Genomic DNA, 16,779 nt, shown 5'->3' on the forward strand with positions numbered 1-16,779 from the left:
TGAGTGGTAAAGTCTACTAGGAACTTCAGTATAGATCTTACCCCTGTTGAAGAGGGAGGTACCCCGTATGTGTACTGACATCCATTCTTCTCTGTTTTGGCTCACTTCAACTTACCCTCACAGTGGTAGGTCTAAATTCCCCAAAACAAATCATCACCACATTTTAAGTTAAAATATTCTCAAGGTCACAAGAGTAACCATTGAGAAAAAAAATATGTTCCCCCATTCACAGAGCCCCTATCTGATACATTTTCTATTTGTATAACAAGGCACCCAAAATAATGATCCTTTTAGATTTTAATCATAAGCATTTACTTAACAATGACAAAAAAGAAAAGAAATAACATCATAGATATTATACATTAAAGTCAATGCATAAGTTATAAAATATATCATAGATTACCCATAAACCTGATGCACCTTTTCTCACCAATGCATTCAATATTTGAAGTGAAGCCTGGGCATACTCTCACAAGAACTTGGAAGGAAAAGCACATGAGGGAGGAAAAGCAATGTGTTTAGGGTAATTCACAGCCCTCAACATCAGGTTTTGATGTTATTATCCCATTTGGAACATCTGCACTGTATCCAATGGCTTCTCTCTTTGCTCACTGCTTGACTCTTGGTCCTCATCACTTTTCAGCCTGGCAAATTCTCTTCTCTACTCTTTATTATTGTTCACTTGTTTCATGATCTCATTTGAGATTTCCTTGGCAAAAATGTTGGAGTAGTTTGCTATTTCTTTCCCCAGCCCTTTATACAGATGAGAAAACTGAGGCTAACAGTTAAATGACTTGCCCAACATCACATACCTAGTATCTGAAGTTTCTCAAAAAATAGGAAGTTATTTTCTCAAAGAAATACAAGTATTTTACCATTATTTATTCAATCATCTCCCAAAGGATGAATATTTGTTAATTTATAGTTTTCCCTTGCCAGAAAGAGCTGCTGTGAATATTTTTGTCCAAGTGGGTGCTTTTCCTCTTTCACTGATCTCTTTGGGATATAGACCTAGTAATGGTATCACTAAACTAAAGAGTATATATATATATTTATATTTTAATTTAATTTTAATAACTTCTGGACTGAAGTTCCAAATTGTTTTCCAGAATGACCAGATTAATTCACAGCTCTAACAGCAGTACAGTAACTCAGTAACTTTCCTGTTTTCTTGCAGTCCCAACATTTGTCATTTTCTTTTTTGTCAATCTTATGGTTAAAAGGTAGGACCTTAGAATTTTTTCAACTTTAATTTTTCTAATTATTAGTAAGTTGAAGCACCTTTCATGTGGCTATTGATAGCTAATGTTTCATCATTTGAAAACTGTCTATATCCATCCTTTGACCATTAATCAATTAGAAAATGACTCCCAATCTCATAAATTTGAATTGGTTCCTTGTATATCTTAGAGACAAGATCTTTTTTATAAACCCTTACCTTCCATCTTAGAATCGAGTCTGTATATTGGTGCCAAGGCAAAAGAGCAGTAAGGGTTAAGCAATAGGAGTTAAGTGACATGCCCAAGGTTACACAGCTTAGAAGTGTCTACCTAGCTGCCCTCTAGAGACAAGATCTTTAACAGACATGCTTGCAAAAGTGAATTTTAAAATTAGACTAGATGGTCTCTGAGATGCCTTCCAACTTTGAGATTCTATGACAACTTTATATGATTTTTATTTGTTAATGCTTTGAAAAATCAATGAGCTCCCAGTATCTTCCTTCAATTGATATAGAATGGAACTTCTTAAGAATTGCCTGGGATGAAACATTTACCACCTGACCACCAACACATAGTGATAAACATCTCCATATCTATCTAGGTTGTCAATGTCAAGTGATTGGCATAATTCATCCTCGGGGTCATTCTTGAAAGTCCTACCTGCATCTGCACTTAGCTAGCAGAGCTTTTAATAACCCTGAGTTACCTCCATGCCACAATAAGGCACCAGAATAGAACTTTTAATAAAGGCATTTAACAATGCTTTATTTAATTTTGTTCTTCAATGGCACAGTCTAAGTGTCCTCAGGATTTCAGGCATCTGTGGTGGTATAGACCAAATAAAGAGGACCAGAAGTGAGAAGCTTGTCTGGGGAACTGTGTAGGTATAATTGCTAATAAGAAAGGTGCGGGATCCAAGGGAGCAAGCAGAATAGAGGATCTGAAGTTAAATCGAAGGCCAGCAAAAGTGGGATTCTAAACCCGGCCTCAGCTACTTCCCAGCTGTGTGACCCTGGGCAAGTCACTTGACCCCCATTGCCCACCCTTACCAATCTTCCATCTATAAGACAATACACCGAAGTACAAGGGTTTAAAAAAAAAAGTTGGATTCTAGAAAGATCAAAGGAATCGAATTCAGTTTAAGTGATGAATTTCTACAAAGTGGCTTGCCCAGTGAGTGATATGAGTGCACCTGGGAAATTGTAAACTAGGGTGTGTAGGACTAGTCCCCTCCTTTTCTCTACCTTCCTGACCTAGTTCTGCTAGATGAGCTGCAGCTGTGGACAGCTCCTGCAGACTATTACCATCTCCTGAATGGTGGCAGTTATGGAGGGTGGTGGTAGACTTCAAATAAATTGTGAATTCCTCAAAGACAGGGTCCACATCAATGATTTCCATATGCCTAATGCAATGCTCAGAGGATACTAAATGCTTATTGTATGAATGAATGAATGTAATTTAACCATAAGTACATTTATAATAATAATAATAATAATAATGGCTTATATTTGCAAAATTCCATGTAGTGTCACTTAATTATTGAATTTGTTTTGAATGTAGTATTTAATTTTTTGAAGCAATTTATATCAAATATCTAATTTTCTCTTTATGGTAACCCTATGAACTAGAAGATACTTTACTATGAGGAAATTGAGATCTAGATTAAATGACTTGCTTAAAATAATAAAATTAGGGGGCAGCTGGGTAGCTCAGTGGATTGAGAGCCAAATCTTGTGATGAGAAGTCTTCAGTTTAAATACAACCTCAGATACTTCCTAGCTCTGTGACCCTGGGCAAGTCACTTAACCCCCCATTGCCTAGCCCTTACTAGTCTTCTGCCTTGGAACCAATACATAGTGTTGATTATAAGGCAGAAGGTAAGAGTTTTAAAAAAAACATAAAATTATCATCAGCAGTATACATTCGTTATAATGAACAACAAAGAAATGTGCTGGGGCTCTGAGATACAAGTGCCTGGCAGGAAGTTAACAGACAGACAGACTCAGGCAACAGAACTAGACATTATCCTACAGAACTAACAGGGATCACAAATGCAATAACACTGGAGAAAGTAGCCCCAAAGTTGACACAATTCAAATTATGTTCTCATCAACTGTTGCCCCTATTGGAAGTAGCTTGAGATTATTTTTACCAGCAAGTCTCTCTCCACTCAAATCCATATCCCATTCAGCCATCAAAATGATTTTCCAGCGGCAGGTCAGACTATGTCTCCTGCCTCCTCTTTCATCTAAAGACACTGGCCTCCCTACTCTTCTATGAACGAGTCACTCCATCTTGTGGTTCTGGGCTTATTTCCTGACTGTCTCCCATCCCTATTATTTTCTTCCTCCCTATCTCTGCCTATCAATTTCCCCAATCTCCTTTAAGTCCCAACTAAAATCCCATCTTCTACAGGAAATGTGTTGGCCAGAGACCTGAAGATAGGAAAGGAAAATGAAGAAGAATAATGGACTGTCAGACACTGCTGCATGCTAGGAGCTTAATAAATGTTTCTTGAGTTGAGGCATATTCCATGTGCTGTCTGTTTTTCTTTTATTTCCTTCAAAGGAGGAAAATGGGCTTTAAGCTTTCTTAAAATAATGATAATTATAAAATGCCTAAATGTGGCTTTCTCAATTAGAAGAACAAGGGAAACTTCTAGAGGGGAACTTGCTCTGGTGGTAGTATTTCTGTGGAGGACAGGGGTCTGAGAGAGCAGTTCTCAGATTCAACAGAAATTATTTCTATGACCTACTGTAACGCTAAGTAAAATGTTCTTCATTTCAACCTCTGAAACTGCTGATCTCAGGTCAGACTTCAATAAATTTTTGCTATTTCATGTATTCTTCCTGTTTATGTTTCACATAAATAGCAGATATTACTAAGGAAAGGCCTCAGCTAAGCCTATGTTAAGTGACTTGTGGCAAGTGTAGGAGGATGAATGAGAACATCCCATATGAATGGAAGTTTCTTGGGGGTGAGGATTATTTAATTTTTGACTAGCACAATGCCAGGCACATAGTAGGAACTTCATAAATGTTTGATGCTTAATTGATGAGAACCTGAGGAATGTACCATCTGTAAGAGAGCTTTGATTTAAATTAATTTAAATTCTGTAAAGGAAATTAATTCATTCCCTGTACCAGGACCTCAGTTTTCACAGTCTCTCATATTCTTATATCATAGTCCCTCTGAGGAGGGGAAATAAACAATTACCTATATACAACTATAAAGTGTTGTTTTGTTGTTCAGTCATCTCCATTGCCCCATTTGGGGTTTTCTTGGCAAGGAAACTGTAGTAGTTTCTCATTTCCTTCTCCAGTTCATTTTACAGATGAGGAAACTGAGGCAAGCAGAGTTAAGTGACTTGCCCAGGGTCACACAGCTAATAAGAGTCTGAGGCCAGGTTTGAACTTAGGAAGATGAATCTTCCTGACTCTAGACCCAGTGCTCTATCCATTGTACCATTTAGTTGTCCATTATAAAGTATTTAGATTTTTTTTGTGTGTCCTTGGCTTGTAGGAACCAGCCTCATTATTATCCAAACATAGAATGGACACAAGAAAAACCTACCGAAATATAAAAAAGGCTCTAGTTAAAATATAAAGGTCTCATTTCTCAAATCTATAGAGAACTAAGTCAAATTTATAAGAATACAAGCCATTCCCCAATTGACAAATGACAAAAGGATGAATAAGCAGTTCTCAGACAAAGAAATCAAAACTATCAATAATCAAATAAAAACATACTAAATTATTCTTCATTAGAGAAATGCTAATTAAAACAACTCTGAGGTACCACCTCACCCTATCAGACTGGCCAATATGATAGTAAAGGAAAGTGATAAATGTTGGAGGGGAGATGACAAAATTGGGACATTAATGCATTGCTGGTGGAGCTGTGAACTGATCCAGCCATTCTGGAGGGGAATTTGGAACTATGCCCAAAGGGCTACAAAATAATGCATTCCCTTTGATCCAGTAATGTTAGTACTAGGTCTGTATGTCAAAGCAATAAAAAAGGGGGAAGGGAAAGGGCCTACTTGTTCAAAAATATTTATAGCTTCTCTTTTATGGATAGCTACTTTTTTGTGGTGGCAAAGAATTGGAAACTGAGAGTATGTCCAACAATTGGGGAATGGCTGAACAAATTGTGGTATATGATGGTGATGGAATGTTATTGTGCTATAAGAAATGATGAACAAGAGGATTTAAGATAGAGTTGGAAAGGCCTACATGAATTTATATAGAGCAAAATAAGCAGAACCAGGAGAACATTGTACATAGTAATGGCAATGTTTTGGGATGATCAAATGTGATAGACTTAGCTACTCAAAGCAGTACACTGATCCAGGACAATTCTGAAGGACTTAAAGAATGCTATCCACCTCCAAAGGAAGAACTGTTGGAGACAGAATGCAGATACTTTTTCACTTTAGTTTATTTGGGTTTTTATTTTGAGGTTTTGGTTTTATATGATTATTCTCTTACAAAAAATGAACAATATGGAAATATGTTTTGCATGATAATACATGTTTAATCTAGGTCAAATTGCTTGCTAGCTTCAGGAAGGAGGAGGAAAGGGAGAGGAGACAATTTGGATTTATAACTTTGGAAAACATGTGAAAATTTATTACATGTAACTGGTAAAATGAAATACCTTTATAATAAAATAATATAATGTAAATATCTAACCTTGGTGGATTAATACATGAACCACCATTAACACCTTAGTATGTTTGTTAGTTTTATAACAGAAGATAGATCTTGAAGAGAATGGGACACAAAAAAGGCATATTTTTGTGAGAGGAATCCAGGATCAGGAATACCCTGAGATGTAAGGATTGGGGATGAGACAAAAAGAGCCAGAAGAAGGCGGTTGGTGACAGTTACTGAGAGTTAAGACCAGAGACAATTCTGGGTAATTCTCCAGAGGGAGGAGGAGGAACTTCCAGAGAGGACTGAGAGAGGGAGGAGGAGAACATTTCAGCTCGAATCCAGTCCTGAGGGCTTTCTGAGGATCTTTCTTTGGACATTGAAACCCTGATTCCCTGATCAAAAGCATCCCATCACTTCTCACCCAGCAAGACTTCAATCATAGAGTTAGCTAAATTTTGGGACTCCATTTTGGGAGCAATCTCTTGGGCTCCTTCTCCCATTACCCAACCTTGCCGAGAGACCCTTTCTGGTTTGACTTGCAATTATAGAAAAGGATAGAAATAGAAACTGAAGGAGAAGAGGTGAGGGGAGATACTTAGGAGTGGGAACCCCAAAGTTCCCACCCAAATGACAGACCCCTAGAAATAGAGAAGAGGGCAGCCCCAAATCCCTCTGCCCTTCTCCCCTTTCCCCAATCCCTGAATTGTGATTAATAAAAGCCATTCATTAGTCAGATAGCGTTCCAGAGTGCCTGAGAGACAATGAGGGGGAGGGGAACCACAGCTTGGTCTGGCTGCCTCCATCATGAAGCCAGATCACCTGCTGTGAAGTTGACTGACCTGGGGAGAGGCTTGTGTGAACCCCGCCCTCATTCAGAATCAGATTGGGGTACCCAATACCTCATCTTATAGAGAAGCCTCATCCCCAACTCCTGTGGGGCAGCATGACCATCCAGGTCACCCAGTTTCAAGTGATACCCCCTTGAAGTCTACCGCAGTACATATTTGGCCCAGAGGAGAGAGCTGGAGGAGAGAGTCATCACCTCATAGACTTAGATTCTCTCCCCCTCTATCATAACATTCATTGACTGGCTCTCCTAATTCTTATAGTATGTTTGTCAGTTTTATAAAAGAAGATAGATCTTGAAGAGAATGGGGCACAGAAAAGGCATATTTTTGTGAGAGGAATCCAGGATCAGGAATGCCCTGAGAATGGGCATAGTTCAGGTAGATGCCCTAATGAATGGGGTTCTAAGTAGCCAAAGAGCATCATGAAAACACCAGATACCTTTCTGAGTAGAGGAAGATAATCAGGAGATGATTTAAAAGGATGAGTCCTCATTTGCATACCCATTGGGTCTTATTATTGTATAATGGGGATTCGGTATATTCCCAGATCACCTAAGAAAGAGTCATCCCCATGGGAGGTATTCAGGTTCTGTTTCTAGGCGACAGAAGTGGTGCATTCTTGGGCACTGGCCTTACACAGGGTTAGAAGCTTCTTACCATTGGCCATGTGGCCAGAATTGTTTGAGTCTTTTAATTTATTGAGCAGAGTCTCAATTTCTGGCACTCATAACCAAGAATGAAGAACTCATTCACCATGCAGTAAATAGTGAAGGTCCAAAAGGTTATCTCCATCTAATCCTCCCTATTTAGACCATGTGAATCCAAGAAACAAGCTTGGGGTTTTGGTCTTATGCTGTTTGTCTTTTTTTTTTTAAACCCTTGTACTTCGGTGTATTGTCTCATAGGTAGAAGATTGGTAAGGGTGGGCAATGAGGGTCAAGTGACTTGCCCAGGGTCACACAGCTGGGAAGTGGCTGAGGCCGGGTTTGAACCTAGGACCTCCTGTCTCTAGGCCTGACTCTCACTCCACTGAGCTACCCAGCTGCCCCTGTTTGTCTTTTTTTTAGTACAAGGAGGGTAATTTCTGATCCAGGAGCTTAAGCTATGGGGATCCCCGAATCCAGGAATCTAGACCTAATAATATTGTAGCCAGAGTAGCAGGGAAGCCCTGAGGAGCAATGATCAAGAATGCTAGTCCAGTGGGGCTTTGGACTTAAAACTTAGTGCAACTAATGCTATATAGGAACTGATCCAAACTGAGGCTGGTACCCTCCTTTTCCTCAAAGGCTGTTGGGAAAATGTTTGTACATTTGTTCTTGCTAAACTTTTGAAATAAATATTTCTTTGTAAAATCCAATTCTAATGATGTCGAGTAGTTCATTGGAAATGGTTCTAATAATTGGTCCTTAAGAAACAGGAACACAAACCAGAGGTGCTCAAGTCAAAGATAAGAAAATAGAGAAAAGAAAAGGCTGAAGAAAAGTGATGGAGTAGGGATACCAGAGGGGCAATCTGTTGGAGGAGATAAGATGAAATGAGTTCCCTCATGCAGGTAGAGGGGTTAGCCTTGGTAAGGAGTAATACCACTTCTTTATGTGAGGAAGAAGTGAAGGAGGAGAGAGTGCAAAAGACATTTGGGTGATGTGAGATGAAGAAGAAGGGAGAAGAGGGAGGTCATAGTGAAGGACCTCGATTTTTTCTGTAAGAAACAAGGTTCTCAACTGAGATGGATGAGGAAGGGAGAGTCATAGGAAGTTTGAGGAAAGATGAATTGCTATAGTAGAAATTGCTCTCCTGTTTTCTGAGGTCTCTTTGAAATCGTCTTTCTGCATTTCCTACAACACAAAAGTATTCCTTTACATTCCTATACTGTAATTTGTTTGACTATTCTCAAATTGATAGGCATCCCCTTAGTTTCTAGTAGGCACTACAAAAAAAGAGCTGCTATAAAATGAATTAGGGAAGGGAAGAACAGAATCAATACATGAATTAAGTTTCAAGTCTCTGTTGCCTTTGGACAAACCTCTTAGCCTTTTGGGGCTACAATGTCCTCATATGAAAAAAAATTAAGGGTGTTGGATTCACATGATCTCCAAGGCCCAGTCTAGCTCTAATAACAAACCCAGGTTTCAATGACCTTTTTTCAATTTACTGTTCTCTGTTTAAAAGAACTCATGCATATCCCCCCAGATGAATGACTAGCTCTTTTAACAGTGGGCTCAGAACCAATTTGTCTAGTTTTAAGATATATAAGTAATAACTATTTTTCCTTTCTTATTTTTATTATGTTGATTTTATGATGAACAAGAGTATTGCAGGGAATGTATTTTTTTTTCTGATGAGGAATCTCATAGGAGTGGATACTCCCTCTACTGGTGGAGAGCATAATCCATCCATGCATTCTCATTCAAAAGATTTGACCAAAAACTCATCTGGCTCCTTGTGTTAAGGGAAAAACCCAGGGAAAGGTGCCTTGAACAGTAAATATGCGTCCAGGTGGGTGTGATAGACAGGAATGACAGGAAGGGGCCCACAAGTAGCGACTAAAATTTAACAGCAAAGGGGTATCTGTTACTGAATTGGCTGTTAGGTCCAACTGCCACTCTGAAGCACCAAGACTAGGCCTATGGTAATCAGCAAAGTAAAGGCAGGAGTTTATAAATTAAGACAACACATTTAATCAAGGACAATCTAAGATTAAGGATGGAAACAGGGTTTACTACACCTAAAAGCTAAGGGCAAACCACAGGGGCAGGGAAAGGACTTGGCTACACTAAACTAAGACCTAAGCCAGGCAGGGCCCAGAGAATAACAGGACTGGAGTCACAAGGGGAAAAGTTCCTCCCAACCTGGTTCCAGCCAGGTTTGGTCAGCTTAGCTGAGGACCTGAGGGTGGCTTTACTTGGGATCTCATGGCTAATCCGGGGATGGTTTCAGGATGCCAGGAGTCAATTCCACCAGAACTGGTGATCCAAGGTATTCAGGTAGGGAGAGAAAGTTTGCAATGCTGTCCACCAGATCACAAACCACTTCCCTACTCCGTGCTGCTCTGCAGGTCTGATGTCCTCTGCTGTAAGCCTTTACCACTCTCAGCATCCCAGGGAATCTGGATACAACTCCTCTAGCTCTGAGATCTCCCAGGGTCAGCAACAGTTTGAGCCAACCACCATGGAGTCCTTCTCAGGCACAAGCCACTTCCTCCTTCCCCTGCATTCCATTCAGAATGTCCATGACCTCCAGCTAAGGCTTTTCCTAGCATGCTTACACACCTACTTTTAAACTTACGCCTCTTACACTTGTTTATTTGTTTGTTTGTTTTTTAATTTATTTTTTTCTTCTTACATCTTAGGAGTACTAGCACCAAAGAGTACTAAATGTTAATAAAATATTTTTCCAAGATCTGTGGCAACTCTAGCATCAGAAATGCATAGAAAATGAATTTGACCTACTCTGTTTTGTGCCAACAAGAACTTGAAAGCAAAATGTGCCTGAACAGTATTTAGATATCTTAATCCTTTTATCTATATCAGGGACTATGTCTATAAAAAGCATATCAGCAGAAGGAACATGTGTTTGCATTGGTTTTGATCTATGATTTGGATCCATTGCTATTGACTTTTTCCTGTTTCTGACAGGATACAAATCAGTCATATTTCATTCAGGTGTCTAAAATGAGCCAATAAAAAGGAGTTGGCTTCCTACAGCAGATAAAGCTAAAATCAATCTAATCTCTGAATGACCTATTAAAACATCAACGTGTATTTAAGGTCTATGGCTTTTTACTTCCAAGCTAAAAAATTACCAAAAGTTTCCCAATGCTGCCACCTACAGAATATCTTGAGAATAGATTTTTAAGTAAATGAGTATACATTTTTAGTAAATGGTTAAAAACATCTGCACTTTGGCCAAACTCACTCAGCTGGAGGGGACGATTCAGACACTTGCTCAGATATTCAAATACTCCCAAAGTGAGACAAGTAGAAGACATTAGTCGTCTGGACAAAGGTTCCTAGGCTCATCATGAATCTGAGCATTCATAGAAAGGAGAGGTAGACTTCCATTGCCTCAAATTCTTGAGCAGACTGTAGAGGGATGGGATGCTCTGAAGAATGAAATTTGGAAAACACAATTCATCAATATAGATAATGTTCAAAAATTCTGTAAGCAAAAAATCATGGCAATGTCAATATTATCGGTGTGAAGCCAGAAGACAAAAGAGAGTTGGAGCTAAATGGTAGGATGCTGCAGAGCTCCTGCTTGAAAAAGGAAAGAAGGGAATTGACAGGGTTGCATTTTATTGTTTTACTGCATGACCAAAGGTTGTAAAGACATTATTTTGTGGGAAACCTGGTCATATCGGATTGAATATTGCTCACAATAGGCAGTTATAAAAAGGAACGCCAAGGCTAAAACTGTAACTTAAAACTCAATCCATTTTTGTTAGCAGATTTTAATCAACTATTATGTACCAGGCACTGCACTGGGGGATGGAGATAAAATGATAGAAATGAAACAGTTCCTGCCCTCGTGCAACTCAAAGGAAACAACATATGGTGTGCAATGATAAGAATCTACAAAATACATAGAAAAGAAATACAAGGTAATTTTGGGGAAGATGCATTAGCAACTTGGGATATCAGAAGATGACTAATGTAGAATGTGGCACTTAAGATGAATTTTGAAGGAAACTAAGGATTCTGAGAAGCAGAGGTAAAAAAAGAGTTAATTCCAAGCTTGTGGGACATCCAGTGCAAATACATGGAGACTAGAGATGGAATGTCATCTGTGAGGAACAGGAAGAAGGCTAATTTGACTCCATAATAGAGTGGGTGAAGGGTAGCAGTACATAATAACACTGAAAGGTAGATTGCAATCAGATTGGGAAGGGATTTAAAAGACAAAGCATTTTCTATTTGATCTTCTGTGTAACAAGAAGCTCCTGGCATTTATTGGTCAGGAGAATGACATGTTCAGACTTATGTTTTAGGAATATAAATTTGTCAGTAGTGTGGTTAGACTGAAAAGACCTGAGGAAGGGATGCCATTTAACTTACTGTTGTAATAATTTAGAGAAGGGAAAAAACCTGAACTAGAGTCATCGGCAGAGATGAGGGAAAAGATGCCAGAAATGTCATGGATGTAGAATCAACAAGACTTGACAACTGAGTGAGGAAGAATGAGGAGTCAAGAATGATTATAAGGGGTGACTGGAAAGATGTGGTACTCTGGACAGAAACAGAGAAGTTTAGAAGAAGAATGTGCTCTTGGGAAAAGATAATGAATTCTGCTTTGGACATGTTGAGTTTGAGGGGCCCACAAAATATCTAGCTCAAAATTGTAATAACAAATTATTTATATAGGACTGGAGCTCAGAAGAGAGATTAGAGCAATTTATGTATGCTTAAGAGGGTGAAACATTCTATGAAAAATGTGAGACTATCGAAATTAAATAATATGATATAACAGTTGATAACTTTAATTAAAGGGGGATATAGGGAAGACGATCCCAAAAATATATTTGTTAGAAATGATGGCTGAGGATTAAGAAGCAAAACAGTCTCATATTTATACATCATTAATACTTTCTTCAGGAAGTTTGGAAAGAACGGACATGATGTATACAATATAATATCACACGAAATGACATTAAGTAGCTCTTATAAGAAAGGAAATTACTAGATACCAATGTGGCATCATTTCCAAATCAGCTAACCATATTTAGCCAGAAAAATCAGCCTTTAAGAATGAAGGTGAAAATCTACATTAAATTAGGAGAAAGAAAAAATGAGAAAAAGATATGACATGGAATTAAAATAGTTGTATCACATATTAAAGTATGTTATTTTCATAAAAAATGGAAACTGGATAAAGAAATAAACATCCACAAAGAGCATCACCATTTTCCAAGGAAGTTGAACCAATGCAAATCATTCTATACATCGAGAAAGCTAAAAATAAAATCTAGAAATCAATTCATCCAGCAAAAACCTGACTGCTTTACAAAGTGTATAGAGATGAAAGTCAATGACAAACTCTGGTTTAGCATGAAAACTCATTTGTAAAATGTTATAGAGGAGAATGGTGGAAGATCATAAGCAATATCATCTCAAAAAACAGCATGAAGCAATGGAAGAGGGGGAAAAACATTTTCCTGAAAGTTTGGCAAGAATGCCAATTAAAACATATCATACTGGAAGCATTTAAGAACAAAAATGGAAAAAGGACAACAAATAGATAAAAAATGAAAAAAGATTTGTGGAGAAAACTATAACAAATTATTTCCCTTTTTATATCCAGTTTTATTTTATTTTCACTTCTAAATTAACTCCCTTCCTCCACCCCTCCCCAACCACTGAGAAGGCAAGAAATCCAAAAGCCATTATACACATGAAGTCATGTGAAACGTATTTTTGAATTGCACCATCTTCTGAAAAACAAATATAAAGGAAATAAAGAAAAAATATGCTTCCATATGCACTCTGAATCCAAGCAAATTATTTTCTACATCAAAACATTTGGCCAACATATTTGGACTGTAGCATCACAAACCCCTATAAGCTACATGAGGAATTAGGAATGGCATTCAAAAAAGATTAGAAGAGGAACTATGTTAACCCAAGTATACAAAGAGGTGGTCTTTGCTGGAGACACAATTTTAAGGACACTGAGGGATCAGCTCTCGAGATAACTAAAAGAAATGAAGAATATCAAACACTTGGGGAAAGTTCTAAGCATTTTTGATACCACTCCCCCAGTCAAATAAGGAAGTCATGTATCTACTTTTCCTATTTTTATAAAATCTTTGTGAGAAGCAAGATGATTTCAGAAAAAGCTAGAAAGATCTGCAGGGACTGATGCAGAGTGAAATAAGAAGAATTGGGAGAACATTATACACAGTGACAGCAATATCGTATGATGATTAACTGTGAAAACTCGACTGCTCTCAGCAGTGCAATGACCTGGGACAATTCTGAAAGACTCATGATGGGGAATGCTATCTACCCCCAGAGAAAGAACTGTTGGAGTAGGATGTATGTGGATCAAAGCATGCTATCTCTCATATCGGTGTATTTATAGTTTTATTTTGGGGGTTTGGTTATGTATGAATGTGCTCTAACACCAATGACCGACATAGAAAAATGTTTTGCATGATAATAAAGATAAATTTTTTAAAAAGAAATTAGAAAGTAAGAAGGATTTGTGGACAATAAAAGATGTCTTTTAGAAAAAAAATAAAATCTTTATGAGAATATTCTACATGCACATCAAGGGCATGATTGAAGAAAGGATGAGAAGGGAACAAGCAATCTTTTTTTTTTTAGAGGTAGGAGGAAGTGATTCAGAATCACTTCCTCCTACCTCTAAAAAAATGCAATAGCATAGATGAACAGTTCTTCATGGTGCTTTGAAGTTCATCCCACCAGTATACTAGATATCTTTCAGAATAGGGAAAAACTTCCAAAGTCCAGAAGTTACAGTATTCTTTATCATCAAGGTTCACTTCAATGATCTCCTGAACCAGAGGTGAGAACTCAGAAACATCGTTATCCCTCTTTTTCTTTTTCCTGAAATTCAATGGCTATATTTCTCCCTTCAGATGAGTAACATCTCACAATCTTGTTTTAGAGGTTCTTGCTGGGGATGATGGTCAATACATCACACAAGGATTTGTTTATATGGAAGTTGCTCTCCAGAAAGGTGTAGTACTTTTTGTCAATAACATTAATCCCGGTCTTGGCCTGAATGTGATTCATGTTGGCTCCAGGGACAGAAAGTTAGGAAACCTTTCACAAATGACATTCTAAAGCTAACTATGCTTTAGAGTCACATATTAAAGGAAAGGTGCAGAGAATATAAAGCCACACTGTGATTATTGACAGTTAGAGAAAGATTTAAAATACATTTCAGTGACTTAAAACTTATAATCATTTTATGCTATCCTGGGAGATTGAGACTTAATATTAATATCATAAAAATATAAAGGCAGTCAAGGAGGATTTATTAAGTGCTCATTATGTGTCAGGCTACAAAGAAAGGCAAAAAACATGATCTCTGCCCTCGAGTTCACATTCTAATGGTGGGGAAAGCATACAAATAACTTGATTTGTGCCTTAGTTAATATAATTATCAAAGGATAATTGAACAGTTATCCTTCAAGGAATCTTAAGTTTTTTTTTTGTTTTTTTTTTTTTGTTTTTAACCCTTGTACTTTGGTGTATTGTCTCATAGGTGGAAGATTGGTAAGGGTGGGCATTGGGGGTCAAGTGACTTGCCCAGGATCACACAGCTGGGAAGTGGCTGAGGCCGGGTTTGAACCTAGGACCTCCTGTCTCTAGGCCTGACTCTCACTCCACTGAGCTACCCAGCTGCCCCCAGGAATCTTAAGTTTTAACATACTTAATACACTTTGTTATACATGCAAGGTAGATACAGCATAAATGGAAAGTAATTTCAGAGGGAAAGTGTTGGTAATAAAGCTTTGAGGAATTGAAAAATCAACATTTCACCTTGGCTCTGCAATGTCCAAAGTATTTCCTCCAGGTGCATATCTTCTGGCAAGCCAAACCAGCTCCTTTATCTCGTGGTGAAATAATGCAGAAGTTGGCTCCGACCAAGGACTTCGGGATTTGCTGGCCTCTCACATTGACAGAGACTCCATGTTTGGAAACATCCATCTCAGGACCTCGGCTCTGTTATTTATGGCAGGCAGCTAGGACTCTGAAATTTAGTCACAGTCATGCGAGCAGACCGTGTACTTTAGCTACCATATCCTCATAGATATTGCAGAGCCAGGGTCAGGAGAAGGGTGGCTCCTTCCCTCACGGGAGAGGTTCAAATAATAATTTTTTAAGCCCCTACTATGTGCCAAGCACTGTGCTAAGCATTGGGCAGTCAAAGAAAGACAAAAGCAAATGCCTACTCCCAAGAAGCTCACAGTTGAATGGGGAGACAACCTGCAAACAACTATATAGAAGTAAGATATACCACTAAGGTAAAATGGAAATAATGAATAGAAGTAAGACACTATAATTAATGGGAGTGAGGGAGAATTAGGAAAAGGCTTCTTATAAAAGGTGGGAGTTTATCTGAAATTTTCAGGGAGCCATGAAAACCAGGAGGTGGAGCCGAAGATGGAATTCTAGACAAAGGGACCATCAGAAATTTCCTGGAATTGGGAGATGTAGTGAGCATCTTGTTTTGAAGCCAGTGTCACTGGGTTAGAGTGAATTTGGTGGGGCAAGTCTAAGAAGACAAAGAAGGAGGGTTAGAGTTGGGAAAGGGTCAGGTTATAAAGGACTTTGAATTCCAAAGAGAGGATTTTCCATTTGATCCGGGAGGTAATGAGGAGCCACTGGAATTTATTGAATAGGGGAGTGACTGACAGCTGAGTGGAGGATTGATTTGAGTGGAAAGGGACTTGTGGCAGGCAAACCAATCAGCAGGCTATTACAATAGTCTAGGTGTGAGGTGATAAGGGCTTGCACTAAAGTGGGAATCAAATCAGAGAAAAAAAGGGTTATATGTGAGAGATATTAAAAAGGTAAAATCAATGGACCCTAGGAATAGGTCAGATTGGGGGAGTGAGAGTAAGGAGCTAAAGATGACACCTAGGTTGTGAGCACAGGCGACTAGGAGGATAATGATGTTTGTATAGAGAAGTTAGAGAGAGGGAAGGATTTGGGAAGGTGAGGGTGGAGAAAAGGGGGGCCAAGAAAATTATTTCAGCTCCGGACACAATAAATTTGAGTTATCTCAGGGGCAAACAGTTTGAGATATCTACTAGGCAGTTGGAGATGTTGGTAGAGGTTAGGGCTGGATAAAGTAGATTTGAAAGGCATTAGCATGGAGCTGATAATTGAATCTATGGAAGCTGGTGATCGAAGAAAAGAGCAGAGAAGAGAAGGGCAGAGAAGAGAAGGGCAGAGAAGGGAAGGGCAGTGAAGGGCAGTGAAGGGCAGTGAAGGGCAGTGAAGGGCAGTGAAGGGAAGGGAAGGGAAAGGAAGGGAAGGGAAGGGAAGGGAAGGGAAGGGAAGGGAAGGGAAGGGAAGGGAA

The sequence above is a fragment of the Gracilinanus agilis genome, chromosome 6 (assembly GCF_016433145.1).
Source record: "Gracilinanus agilis isolate LMUSP501 chromosome 6, AgileGrace, whole genome shotgun sequence".
Lineage (NCBI taxonomy): Eukaryota > Metazoa > Chordata > Mammalia > Didelphimorphia > Didelphidae > Gracilinanus > Gracilinanus agilis.